Below are 15025 nucleotides of genomic sequence, written 5' to 3'. Positions count from 1 at the left end.
ACTCTCTCATATCCCTCGATCCCTCCTTCCCTCCGTCCTCTCAGTACTACTAGGTCCTCCTGCCGAGGATTAATTTATCCTCCAACATGTCTCCTAGAAATCCAACAAGAAAGCTTAAAAAGTATCCGTAATCTGGTTATTTTAAAAGGATTCAAAATACCAAACTGCTTGTAATCAGATTACTCCGATTACTCTGCCTATTCCATGTACATCAGTTACTAGACAACCCAGAGGACGAGCCTCTTCTTCTATTCCTCCTCAACCAGACAGCGGCTGAAAGCCGTTTTCTCCTCGAGAGAGAGAAGGATTCTCTCTTGTTCTGACCGGTGGAACGATGAAGGAGGGAAAGGTAGAAAGGTCTTCTCTCCGTCCTCTCACAGCTGGGGTCGCTGGGGAATAACGGACAGGAAGGACAGGAAGTCCCTTATTGTCGCTCTGTCAGTCAAACTGTCAACCCCCTGTGGCGCCAGAAACATAGAGGAACTGGCATCTAAAGCACAGCTGGATTGGTGGATCACTGTGTCAATCATTATTTGAATAGAGGGGGTTCCCTCCCTCTGGCTTCACGCCACGTCCCTCTCCGTCTGACAGGAATAGTACCTGGAGGAACGTTTGGGATGGAAGGAAATAACTCTTTTACACCCAGAGATGAACGTGACGAGGTGGCACCGCCCACTGAGCCACTGGAGCCAGGGGACACATTCTGTCTTCCATGTTGAGATTCAACAAACCATCACAGACTTAATGTTGATGTGTTTTTTTAGTCAGAGACTAACTGTCGACATTTTCCTTTTTATTTTGACATTGCAGACATTGAAAATGTCTTGATTTTCCACAAAAGGTGGAGCCTTTTATACACAGCATTGTTTTTCTTGTTTCCTGGCGGCGATCCAGTATTCTGATGGAGGTCAACATATTCTCGTGTATTGTACTATTTATTCTTATCTAAAAATTCATAATTTAACTATTTATTACTTAATTTATTGATTTCAATTTGAATATCTTTGTTTGATTTGCTCTTGCGTTGGTCTCTGTTCTGATCAAGCCAAAGCAGTGGAAAACTGGACACTTTATATTTATTGGTCCTTATTTTATTTGACACTCAATATAAACCATTTCCTGCATGCAAAATTATAATGGAATCTATGCCAATCTTATTAATCTTTGGGATATTTTGCCAAACCTCTTATTTTGTAAAAAAAAATCCCTTCTTGGGCAATATTTACAATAGAGCAATAATGCATGGTGATATTTTTGATGACACACCAGTAGTAATACTACAATAACATTTATAACATCTTACTTTTTGTCAAGTTCTAATCAACATAGTTACTGAGGAAAAACTTTGACTTCAGGGATGTTCTGGTCCAGTTATGTGTTTCTAACATGAGGGGTCTGGTTTGAGTTCTGGACCAGTTAGGTGTTTCTAATATGGGGGGTCTGGGTTGGGTTTCAGGGAGTTCTGTTCTGGTCCAGTTAGATGTTTCTAATATGAGGTGACTGGGTTGAGTTCTGGTCCAGTTAGTTGTTTCTAATATGAGGGGACTTGGTTGAGTTCTGGACCAGTTAGGTGTTTCTAATACAAGGGGTCTGGGTTGGGTCGTGACAGTGTTAGGATGTTAGTCTCAGTTTAGTCCAAACCAACTCTAGTTTATATAAATACTATAATGAAGTACTTCCACACGAACTAACGTAGTTTCTAAGCAATATGAGCCATACTAGCTGTAAATTATTTGAACTTGTTGACGACATTGTCAGTTAAGAACTGTTATCTCAATTCCCACACGGCACGAGGCCTCTGAATACAGGGCTCTGGGTATTTGGGGGATATTTGTGTACATGGTTTATGCACTGCCTGCCTCATAGTATTATTAATATTGAATATCCTAGAAAGTAGAACGTACTGCCATAGGCCTCTGGTGCTGAGAAACAGGCTATTATGAAACACTCATCATCACCCGTGTCTGATGAACACTCCTTAGGTTAACCCTTTCACTGCCACACTACAGAAGGTTAAAAGTTACTAGAAATAGATGCAACAGATCAAGTCAAGAGTCACTTTATTGTCCCATCAGCTGGGACATTTGTCTTGGGCTTACACCCACACTACAGCCACAGACACATACATACAGACATGACACAACACAACTGACTCCAAACAGAGGAGATAAACAATGTAAAAGATACAGTAAAGTACCGGCACAGCAGGATGTCTGGCAACACCACATATATATAGAATAGTATACCCAAATATCGGTTATCGAATATCGATAATATAACAACCAAATATCAGTTATTCGATAATTGCCGGCCATTTATCTGGCACTATTTTAAAGTTTAACTGAGATCGGAATAAAGGAGTTTTTAAACCTTAGTCTAGAGCATGGAACTCTAAATCTCCTCCCAGAGGGCAGTAGCTCGGCATGTATACTCGGCATGTAAAACATGGGAGGGGTCCGAGACAATTCTATTGGCTTGCCTTAAAGTAGCCTGTTCAAAAATAGACTGCAGGGATGGATGACCTTTCACCCCTATGATCTTCCATGCATCTGCATCAGACGGACAGTTTGGACTTTAGTTGTACAGACAGGTTACCAAACCAAGCTGTAATACCGTATCTGATGAGACTCTAATACAGATTGGTAAAAAAAAGTTACATACATTTCTACTGAGGCATCGAGATGCTCTGCAAACTGGAGAAAGGTTTATTGTTTATTAACAAGTGTATTATTTTGATAAACAAAATGACTACTAATAAGTTGCAACCCTTTACAATAGAATATCATGGTAGTTTTGGTGTTACCTGCATGGCACCAGCCACTGTATACATGATTTACCATAGCACTGTCATTGTGAAAGTTGTGTATTGTCATGGTACCACTTTTCCACTTAAATCTTAAATTGTCTAAATTGTTATCCAACTATGATACCAGTGGCAATCTCATGGTATAATCCAATTAAAACTATGATATCAATGGTAATATCATGGTGTAATCCAATTAAAACTATGATACCAATGGTAATACCATGGTATAATCCAATTAAAACTATGATACCAATGGTAATATGGTGTAATCAATTTAAACTATGATACCAATGGTAATACCATGGTGTAATCCAATTTAAACTATGATACCAATGGTAATACCATGGTGTAATCCAATTTAAACTATGATACCAATGGTAATACCATGGTGTAATCCAATTTAAACTATGATACCAATGGTAATACCATGGTGTAATCCAATTTAAACTATGATACCAATGGTAATACCATGGTGTAATCTAATTTAAACTATGATACTAATGGTAATATCATGATATTTCCATCATACTTTGGTCACTAACAATAGACCAAATACACCAAACAATGACGGAAATATACCATGATACTTTATTATTTATACTTTAAATATAAAGATTGTTTTTTTGTAAGGATAATTAAGAGAAAAAAAAAGTCACCAATTACTAGTGATCTTCATGATCAGATGTTACAGGTGTTTAACCATTAGTGTGGTAGTGAAATGGTTAACCTTCTGTAGTGTGGTTGTGAAAGGGTTAACCCTTTGTCGTGTGGCAGTGGAAGGGTTAACCTTCTGTATTGTCGCGGTGAAAGGGTTAACGCTTTGGGGAGTGTGGTGGTGAAGGGGTTAATGTTATTCTCAGTCAGCATCAGAGAGCATGATCATCATTTTAGAGATTTAATAATCTATTAATCTAATCTACTGTAGCCTATTATAGCCAGGAGCTAGTTTACTATCATTATGAAAGCACTTCCTCTTTATCAAGTATATGTTTCAACTTTGTATTAACATGAAGATAGTAGCACAATGACAGTGTTTAGATTCAGGTAGTTCACATTGTATTTAGCTGAGCCTGAGGACTGATCATATCATGTCGTGTTCAGACTCGCCAAGCTTACATGAAGATGTTTTAAGTCAAATGATGATATTTTTCTCTCTCCTCTCTCTCTCTCTCTCTTTCTCACTCTCTCTCTCTCTCTCTCCTCTCTCTCTCTCTCTCTCTCTCTCTCTCTCTCTCTCTCTCTCTCTCTCTCTCTCTCTCTCTCTCTCTCTCTCTCTCTCTCTCTCTCTCTCTCTCTCTCTCTCTCTAGTTCTATTTTTGAAAGAACTTCAAATTTCAAATAAAAATTTCACGATAATGTAAACTACTGATGAGTCGGACCACAGTGAACCAGCACCTGCTTAATGGGTCAGACCCTCTAGGTCAGACCCGGTTAGTGCAGCTGCCTGTGCATATCCACTCGGTGACAGCGGCCTGGGGATCTCACCACCCTGTCAGTCACTCTGTATCCAGGTTTACGTAGAAATGGGGGTGGGATATCTCAGTGCCTTAACCCCCGGGGAAAGTGTGGACGAAAGAGCGTGCGAGGACGCACTTCTCGCAGGGGAGGAAGACTGAGGAGTCGGTCGCAGTCAACCAGCACCTGCTAACGGGTCTGACCCTTCAGCTCAGCTGGTTACTGCGGCCACCTGTGGATCATATGGTCCCAGGTTCAAATCCACTTGGCTACAATAACTAAAAAAGTTGTAATAAAACATTTCGAATGAGCCTAAAATTAGTCCATTATTTCCAGACTGTTTCCTTGGAGAAAGTCGTGATATGAACACATGAACATGAAGTGTGATTTGAAAAGTGAGATAAACTGACTTTTAAGAGACAAGCTGATTGGTCTGAAGACGAGATCAATTATCTTCCACAACCTGCCAATAGGCAGCATTCTTCCTTTTTCTACGTCGGCCAATCAAATTAAAGGGGAACTGGAATATTAACACTTCTTGTAAATAAAGGTTAACAGTCCTTTTGGATTGTGATATTTCTGTGGAACTGTATAGGGACAGGAAATGCTCATGACTACTTCCTGTTTTGTTTTGTCTTCTGGGGTGTTTTAAACCTCCAGTGATTGGTTGGGAGGTGATGTAAAGCACAATGACAACACATTTTTTCTTCCTGAATAAAAACTAGATCATTAAAGAAAAGACACATTGGGATGTCTTTGTTGTCTGTATATTTTACAACATGTATTTTTTAAACACTGTGTCACAGGCTGTGAGGCTGTTTATATGGTGGTAGTCAGAGGATGTCTGTGGCTACACAATCGCATGCAATACAAAGCTCTAATAATTAATCATTCATTACATTTATATAGCGCTTTTCTCAGACTCAAAGCTTTACAACGTAGGGTTAGGGAAATAGCCTCCTTCACCACCACTGTGTAGCAGTACCCAACCTTGGGTTAAGCAGGCTCAATGGCTGCCATACGCTGGCACCAGGCACACATCACACTACTACACAATGGCTGAACGGCTCAGGAGACAGGGATTGATATCAGCCAATTAAGGGGGGAGGGATGATTAGGTGGCCTGATGTCAGAGACCCGATTGGGAATTTGGCCAGGAACGTCGGGGGAACCCCCTACTCTTTACGATAGGCGTCCTGGGTTCTTTAAGGACCGAATTCAGTCAGGACCTCGGTTTAGCATCTCATCTGAAGGACGGAGCTCTGCTTGTTGACTGATAACAATGAGGTACACAGTCATGGAGGCACCCCTCCACCCTAAGGACTAGGGCTGGGTATCGCACACTGATTTCCCAAAGCGATTAGATTCCGATTCACAAGGTCCCGAATCGATTTGATTTCCGATTAAATTCTATTCCGATTCACAAAGTCCCGAATCTATTCGATTTCCGATTAAATTCGATTTAATGCTATCAAATTTAAATGGTTTAAGGCAGCGGTTCTCAAACTACGGGTCGCGACCCAAAGTGGGGTCGTGGGTAGGTGACAGCATTGGCAAGTAAAAAAATATATATAATAATCAAATTATTATTATATATTTTTTTAATGTTCTGGCAACATATTCTGGCTAAATATGCCTCGTTTTATGATATTGATAACATAGTGCTGTAATTACATTTTCTAATAAATATGCAATCATCAAGTTCAACAACGTGTGCTTTTATTTTGATATTCCTTAATTCCACGTTGAAATTCCACGTTACATTAAGTGTGGGGTCGCCCAAAAAAATCCTAAATTAAATGGGGTCATGGTATAAAAAGGTTTGAGAACCCCTGGTTTAAGGAACCCTCTAACTGTTAGGATAGGGGTTGGCGGAGCCCAATTGCAGAAAACAGGAGGAGAGAGAATGGAGCGGTTTCGGTTGGTTTTAATTGTGACCTCCCAAGCAGACAGGTTTACAAGTTAGGAATGTGCGACAGGTACAAGAATGTTCTTCAGAAGAGGAATGGTGCATTCCATGTGCCGCACGGGGCGTCCAGGTGAGCGGAGTACCGGAGGCGTGAATATTAAAGGCAACCAACTTGTGTTCAGCTTTTCTCTGATTGGCCACGACCCCCCGCCCCCTTTTGCCGCGAGCGCGGCAGAGGTCCCTGCAAGCGACAGAGGTCCCAAATGAAATGAATGAAGCGCGGAGCATAATGTAAATGTTATTTCGCGTTTGTAACGTCATAACATCAGTGGAGGCTGCTGACTGATTAACTCGTAACGTCATAAACCAACTACCAGATTCACTCGTCACTGTACATCAGTGGAGGCTGCGTAACTGACTGATTAACTAGAAACTGCACATTGAGGGGGTTTGAATCACGCTACATCAGTGGAGGCTGCTGACCAGATTATTATTATATTATATTATATATTAAATTATATTTTTTAAACATCCCCAACGCTGCAACACGCCCCCATTCCTCCCAGGTGTCAGGCGTCAGGCGCCTCATTCGCTTCCATTCATTTTGGGGACCGCGTTCAAATATCATACTTCTGAAGTATAAACAAACTATACTGCTGTGACGATTTTGAATATCTTAACATGTATTTACGCCCATACAATTTTTTAGATGAATGATTGTGGATATAATATAGAAAACACATCATTATGATATTGTCAGATGGCGTTGTCAGATGTGTATAATTCACCTATTATTTTCATATAAAATACAATGGTGAGTGTTGTGAAGGGCCAGATTAAAGCTGAGAATCTACATTTATTGTTTTATATACTTTGTATATTATTTATATATACACGGTATATCCCTTTAAGCCTGCGTTCGAATCATAGTAATATTCGCTTTCCTTATTGGATAACGCCCTCGGCGCCAGACCGCAAGCCCCCAAAGTCAGGTTCAAAGACGAGCCCGAGCATGTCGCAACATGCCCGGAGACAGCGTATTGATTCGAGACGAGAACTGAGGTTCGGGACTAGATAACCACTTAAGTATATATGCTGCGGCAGGTGCGAACAGTAGTTGTTCATCAAGTTCATCCCGATTCAACGTGTAGTGAAGTGAGCAGCAGTGCGTCTAACAGAGCGGTGAGAACCACGTGCGAATTGAATAGTAAAGTGTCAGATTAATGCAGTAACGTCAAGTTCGACTTAGTTTAATGTGAAGTAAATAGTCGTTAATTTATTGTATATCGTGCCAACCACAGTTCGTTCGTGTGTAGCATTACCCAGCGGTTCGTTCGTGTTAGCTAGTGGACCTTAGCCAGTGCGCGTGGACTAAATACCTTAGTACCAGCACACGAGGAGGCCTAGTCGGAGAACCTGCTGGACATGTGCACAGGAGAACCAGCGGCGGCGATTGCAGAACCATTACTGGTTGGATTATATTGATTGTGGAACGTGTTACCCGGAGAAGAGCATCGTTAATCTCCACTGTCGTTTGGGATTTAACCTCGTGAGGATTTACATTCGGGCTGGCCTCATGGACAGAGGCTAGCTGGTTATCATCGTTTGCTATCGAGCATTGGATTACAGTTATTGCTTTTGTTGCTGATCGTTGGATTTACAAGGACTGGCTTCTGTACGTGAATCCCCTTATTCTTCATTGAATCAGACTGAGTATCCGAACATTCCTCTATCCTCCAGACCTTACAACTCTGGGAGGAACCCAGTGTCTCCAGGCGGTACCAGCGTTGCCTTCTATAATTGCTATTATACGCCAGGTGGCGTCAGCCTAGTACCCATCGTAGGAATCATTCTATTCCCAGTGACTTATGCTACTGACTGACTTTATGCATATTCTTCGCCATACAAGCGCAACCCTAATTCTCATTCTGTAACCTAATGTTGCATAATAATAAATACCCTCAAATACTATTTCTTTGTCAATGCCGTGTTATTATGAGTGTCCACCATATCTATTCGATGTACTGTCTGGCCAGTAATTAAAGTACATACCTAGCAGTGGTTTAATCTATCACAATCTTTAATACAGTCAGGGTTTTGTAACCCCTCAGTTACAATTGGTCCTTTGAGCCGGAGGGTATCAGTAATCTTTAATATCATATTATATTGATATGGCCAGCGGCGGACACTCTCCAGACGGCTCTCCCAAAGTAGAGCGCTCTAGGTGCAAACGTCAGCCACCTCCATACCTGGAGGACTACGCTTTCGTTTTACCTTCTAGATTATCTAAAAAGACGTTAAGCACGGATAAAACTGATAGTTTAAGCATGCCCAATCCTATCGACTTGTCGGCCCCACCAGTAGAGACCCCAGTGGGTTCAAACTAAACTGACTTAGCTCACGGGGGGAACAAGCAGGACATGACGTGACTATACCCCAAGACAGCGCCACCGGGATAGACCCCGGAGCGCCCCAGGATAAAGAAAGCGCCCCCGGGATAGACCCCGGGACGCAAGAGACCCAAGAGCGCGCACCCGAGACAGACCTCGGCGCGCAACCAAGAGAAGAGTACCGCGCTCAAGAGATGGACCTCGGGGCGCGGGAGAAATCAAGAAGCAGCGCTCAAGAGATGGACCTCGGAGCGCGCCAAGAGAACAGGTCTCCACCAAGTCCTGTCAGCGCCCGATCACCTCCATCAGTGTCATCCCCCAGCGAGGCTGACCAGAGACTGGCACAAGCCTTGATTGCCACACTAACTGCATCAACCGAAAGAGACCGTCTGCAAGCACAGACACTTAGTGAGCGCGAACACTCTGCAGTGGAACGAGAGCGCCTCCAAGCGCAACAACAGAACGAACGAGAGCGCCTCCAGGCGCAACAACAGAACGAGCGAGAACGCATCCGACTAGAAGAGAGTCGCCTCCAGGCCGACACAGCGATGACCATCAGACTGGAAGAGAGGCGCCTCCAGGCTGAAGAAACCATTCAGCGAGAACGCGCCAATGCACAGCGCGACGCCGCCAATGCACAGCGCGACGCCGCCCACGCACAGCGCGAGATGGAAAGAGACCGGCTGCAGGCGCAGATGATGGAGCAACTACTCCAGAGGGTGACCCCTCACTCCTCCACCCGGAGCTCCCGGAGATCATCACGACACGGGTCGAGGGCACCTTCCCCTCCCCGCCAAATCTACATGGGACCCAGCCAGCAGGAAGAACCTGCCTACGTCGCCGAGCCCCCTCCCCGACCGGTCTATACGGGACCCAGCCAACGGGAAGATCCCGCCTACGTCGCCGAGAAACTAACTAAGAGACTCCAGGACCTAGCGGAGGACGGGGGAGGACATCAAGCCCACCGGCACGAACCTATCTTGGACCAGGAGGCCCAGTACAGCCCCGACCTCAGCCCCGAGCCACTGCGTTACAAACCCCCGATCCAACCCATGGGTGAGTTTAATACACAGTCAGCACCGAGGAGCAGCACCTGGGGGCCCGGCCTCTGGTACCCACCCAGCACTAACCCACGACCACCCGTACAGGGAGACTCGCCCAGGAGGCCTCTCCCCCTACGCTCATCGGTGTCCCAGCCATCCATGGCATCTTACCTTGGAACACCCACGTTCCCAGACTTTACACGTGAGGACAGAGCACAGTACACGGAACTACGCATGTGTTTAGAGACTATAATGTCCGATGTACACGACGAGTCTTATAAATATGCCATCCTCCTCAAGCATCTTAAAGTGCCCAGAGCGCATAACATAGCGCTGGCATATTCGAACTCAAGAACCCCCTACTCAGATGCTCTGGTGGCCCTCGACGCGCGCTATGGACGCATATGGGATTACGTGATCCAAGAAATACGAGATATCGACCGCCTCCCCCCAGCCAAAGACAATAGAGCACTAGATGACCTCTCTATCAAGGTACAATCCCTTGTGGGGATGCTGGGGTCACAAAAGGAGAAGGGGAGATATGAACTATATGCAAATTTTTTTTTTTTTTTTTTGGTCTTTTTCCCCCTCCATTTTCCTCCGATTTTCTCCCATCCCAATGTTAGTCGTATGCCAATTCCCAGTCCCTTCCTGGTCGCTGCGCTTTACCCCCCACAGTCAGATCATTTGGGAGAGTGGAGGCTACCACGTGCTTCCTCCGACACACGTCCAGCCAATCACCGCTTCTTTTCACCTGGCAGCGCGGATTCTCATTGAGAGGGCGTAGCGTGTGGGAGGACCACACTATCCCCCTCACGTCCAATCCGCGCTTAGCAGGCGCCCCGACCGAACTGTAGGAGTCGCTGTTTACAACGACCCGGACCCACCCCGCCAGCTTCTCCCACCCTCTGATACAGCCAATTGTATCAGTGCAGACGGCCAGCCAAGCTGGTGACAACCCCGGAACTGTGAGCTGGATTCGAACAGGCGAACCAAGCTCACAGCTCCGGGGCTGGTGACGAACGCAATCTCCGCTCGACCACCTAACCGCCCCACTATATGCAAATTCTAACGTGGAGCGGATACTGGAGAAGCTCCCTCCAGCCCGTCAAGAGCGTTTTCGGCGGCAGAGAGACCACAGTGACCCCGACGGCCCAGAACCATCCCTCCTAGACCTGGCTGATTTCCTCACCAGGGAGGTCAGCAGTCTACGATTAGACACATTCGTGTGGAGCGGCTCTGACCCGAAAGATGGACGAGAAGGTTCAACGACAACCGCCGGTCCGTGACCGTGATGCACCAAGCCGAGGTTGTGTCACGGCACACGAGCCACAACCCCCACAAGGAGAAGTGGAAGGCTGTCTGTCAGTACTGTGACAGTGAACACCAGCTGTCACAGTGCGACGCTTTCAAAGACCTAACCACCGCCGAAATAGGTCAGTGGCTTAAGGACAAACGCTGCTGCTTCCGATGCGCGCGCGGCCACATGGCAGCCGAGTGCCGCCTGAAGAAAAGATGCGGCAAGTGTGACGGCGCCCATCTAGACGTCCTGCATGAGAGCAACAAGCGTTCGCCAGGAAACCAAAGTAGGCCCGTCACGGTGATGTACCAGGCCGAGGCGGTGTCACCACAGACCAGTCCTGAAACCACCCCCTGGTGTCCTGACTGTTGCAGCAGACACGGGGACTCACAGTGCCACCCGCACTACCACGAGTCGGCGCCACCACCGACGAGTTACAACTCCCTCGCCAAAGAGGAAGGGCAGATCGCATGTACTTACTGCGACGGCGGACACTGGCTGGCACAGTGCGACGAATACAAGACACTGAACCCCGCCGAAATTGATCAGTGGCGTGAGGCGTACACGGCGGGCGCCGCTCACCGCGCATCACTGTGCGGGGCCCACAAGCAAAGATTAGCCCGACAAGGCAACCCACCAACAGGAGTGCTCCACATCGACCCCAAGTACAGCGGGAGCCCCCGAGTGCTCATCAAAGTGGTCAGAGTGCTCCTGAGCTACGAGGACAAGGTCCTGGACACTTACGCCGTTCTCGACGATGGGTCCGAAAAGACTCTCCTCCTCGCTTCCGCCGCAGCCCAGTTGGGCCTGCAGGGTACCAAAGAAACAATGACAATCCGCACTATTCAGAGAGACCTAAAAACAATAAAGGGCAAGAACGTCTCATTCACAATAGCAGCGGTCGGGCAGCCCGAGAAGCGGTACAGCATCACTAAGGCATTTACAGGCCATGACATAGGTCTGTCAAGCTACAACTACCCCATCCCACAGCTGATGGCGAAGTACGCGCACCTACGCAGACTGCCTATACCGCTCATCGACGGCGCCACACCGACCCTGCTCATAGGCTCCGACCACGCGGACCTCATTGTCCCAATCGAGGCGGCCCACATTGGACCCAAAGGATGCCCAGTCGCGGTTCAGACCCGACTGGGGTGGACGCTCCAGGGCCCCCTCTACGGACTTGCCAGCCAACCCCCGTCTACACGCTGCCTGCACACAAAGGTGAGCGACACAGGCCACTCTCTCGTACCGCCCGTTGAGAGGCTATGGACATTAGACGAGAAGCCTGTGAGAGAACCGTGGGCTCAAGAAGAGGGAGTTCCGAACTCCACCCCCCTCAGCTGCGCTCCAAGGGACGTAGCTGACCACGCCACCAGCACCCCAAACTACCTCTTGATGGGGCGGCCGGAACCGGCCCCTCCTCAGACGGGGTACAGACCGAACAAGAGGAACAGACGGAGGATGTGGAGACACAGCCAAGCACAGATTGACCAGTCTCGGGCCCGCTTCCTCCTAAGCTACCTACTGTACCATCCCTTCCAGCCCGTCAGAAGTGGGGCAAGGACAGGGACAACCTGAAGGTGGACACAGTCGTTATGATCATGGACCAGTCACTACCCCGAGCTATGTGGCCGGCTGGCCGCGTAAGCAAAGTGATCACTGGTGCCGACAGGAAGGTCAGAGCGGCAGAAGTTATTGTCCAAGGGCGGACTTACACCCGACCCGTGGCGAGGCTGATAGAGTTGCCGGAGATCCCTGACTCCCCTGATGACGATCATGACCCACTGACTTTGTAGATTGCCCTACTCCTCACAACAGATACTGAGCAGTTGACTGGACTATTAATCTGTCTCCCTTAACTAATTAGGTGCGGACTAATTAGGAGGCGGCTGTTGTGAAGGGCCAGATTAAAGCTGAGAATCTACATTTATTGTTTTATATACTTTGTATATTATTTATATATACACGGTATATCCCTTTAAGCCTGCGTTCGAATCATAGTAATATTCGCTTTCCTTATTGGATAACGCCCTCGGCGCCAGACCGCAAGCCCCCAAAGTCAAGTTCAAAGACGAGCCCGAGCATGTCGCAACATGCCCGGAGACAGCGTATTGATTCGAGACGAGAACTGAGGTTCGGGACTAGATAACCACTTAAGTATATATGCTGCGGCAGGTGCGAACAGTAGTTGTTCATCAAGTTCATCCCGATTCAACGTGTAGTGAAGTGAGCAGCAGTGCGTCTAACAGAGCGTTGAGAACCACGTGCGAATTGAATAGTAAAGTGTCAGATTAATGCAGTAACGTCAAGTTCGACTTAGTTTAATGTGAAGTAAATAGTCGTTAATTTATTGTATATCGTGCCAACCACAGTTCGTTCGTGTGTAGCATTACCCAGCGGTTCGTTCGTGTTAGCTAGTGGACCTTAGCCAGTGCGCGTGGACTAAATACCTTAGTACCAGCACACGAGGAGGCCTAGTCGGAGAACCTGCTGGACATGTGCATAGGAGAACCAGCGGCGGCGATTGCAGAACCATTACTGGTTGGATTATATTGATTGTGGAATGTGTTACCCGGAGAAGAGCATCGTTAATCTCCACTGTCGTTTGGGATTTAACCTCGTGAGGATTTACATTCGGGCTGGCCTCATGGACCGAGGCTAGCTGGCTATCATCGTTTGCTATCGAGCATTGGATTACAGTTATTGCTTTTGTTGCTGATCGTTGGATTTACAAGGACTGGCTTCTGTACGTGAATCCCCTTATTCTTCATTGAATCAGACTGAGTATCCGAACATTCCTCTATCCTCCAGACCTTACAACTCTGGGAGGAACCCAGTGTCTCCAGGCGGTACCAGCGTTGCCTTCTATAATTGCTATTATACGCCAGGTGGCGTCAGCCTAGTACCCATCGTAGGAATCATTCTATTCCCAGTGACTTATGCTACTGACTGACTTTATGCATATTCTTCGCCATACAAGCGCGACCCTAATTCTCATTCTGTAACCTAATGTTGCATAATAATAAATACCCTCAAATACTATTTCTTTGTCAATGCCGTGTTATTATGAGTGTCCACCATATCTATTCGATGTACTGTCTGGCCAGTAATTAAAGTACATACCTAGCAGTGGTTTAATCTATCACAATCTTTAATACAGTCAGGGTTTTGTAACCCCTCAGTTACAGTGAGTGAGAAATGTATCTCCAGTGATAAAACCCAGTGCTCTATGATACACAGCGTGGATGGGCTTTCAGGTGGAGAGAGAGGCATGCATGTACATAATTTCACCATAATCAAATACAGACATAATTGTGGATTATTGTACAATGGTACAATGTACTTCTTACTGGCAGCAGAAAAGCATAATTTGTTTCTATACATATTTTTACTTTCAACTTTTTAGAAAGGTGTTCCACATGGCCCATGGGTGTAAAAAGAGAGCTTATTATTAATCAGTCAGCAGCCTCCACTGATGTTATGACGTTACAAACGCGGAATAACATTATACATTATGCTCCGCGAAATAACATTATACATTATGCTCCGCGCTTCATTCATTTGATTTGGGAACTCTGCCGCGCTCGCGGCAAAAGGGGGTGGGCGGTCACGTGGCCGTGTGGCCAATCAGAGAAACGCTGAACGAAAAGCTGAACACAAGTTGGTTGCCTTTAATATTCATGCTTACCGGAGCGGTGGTCCTGGGGCACAGAGAGAACAGTATTAGGACAAGGTAATTCAACAAGGCTTGAGCAGCAGCAAGGCTAGGGTTAGTTGTCGTACCTAGGGAGTTAGGTTAACACTCCAACGAGGGTAGAGCAGGATCCGTGGGCTGAAGTACCATCTCGCTGACGAGGGGATCTCTCTCAGCCGTGTCAATCAGCTCGGTGGCAGCGTGGGAATCCGGGGACCGGATGCTGCCCATATAAGGGCGTGAGTGGATGAGGGGTGAGGAAGGCTTCCGCCGTGATGGTGTGGAAGGAGGAGGGGTGAGGAAGGCTCTCGCCGTGTTTATAACACTAACATGTTGCATTGTTAAACACATCAATGAATTGACTCACAAGCAGTTACATGAAATATTGGAACATTGGCTTTTGCATCTGTCACGTCTGGGTGATG

This window comes from Notolepis coatsorum (genome assembly GCF_963971535.1).
Source record: "Notolepis coatsorum genome assembly, chromosome: 4".
Lineage (NCBI taxonomy): Eukaryota > Metazoa > Chordata > Actinopteri > Aulopiformes > Paralepididae > Notolepis > Notolepis coatsorum.
The sequence above is the reverse complement of the archived record's forward strand: the minus strand, read 5'-3'. Positions refer to the sequence as shown.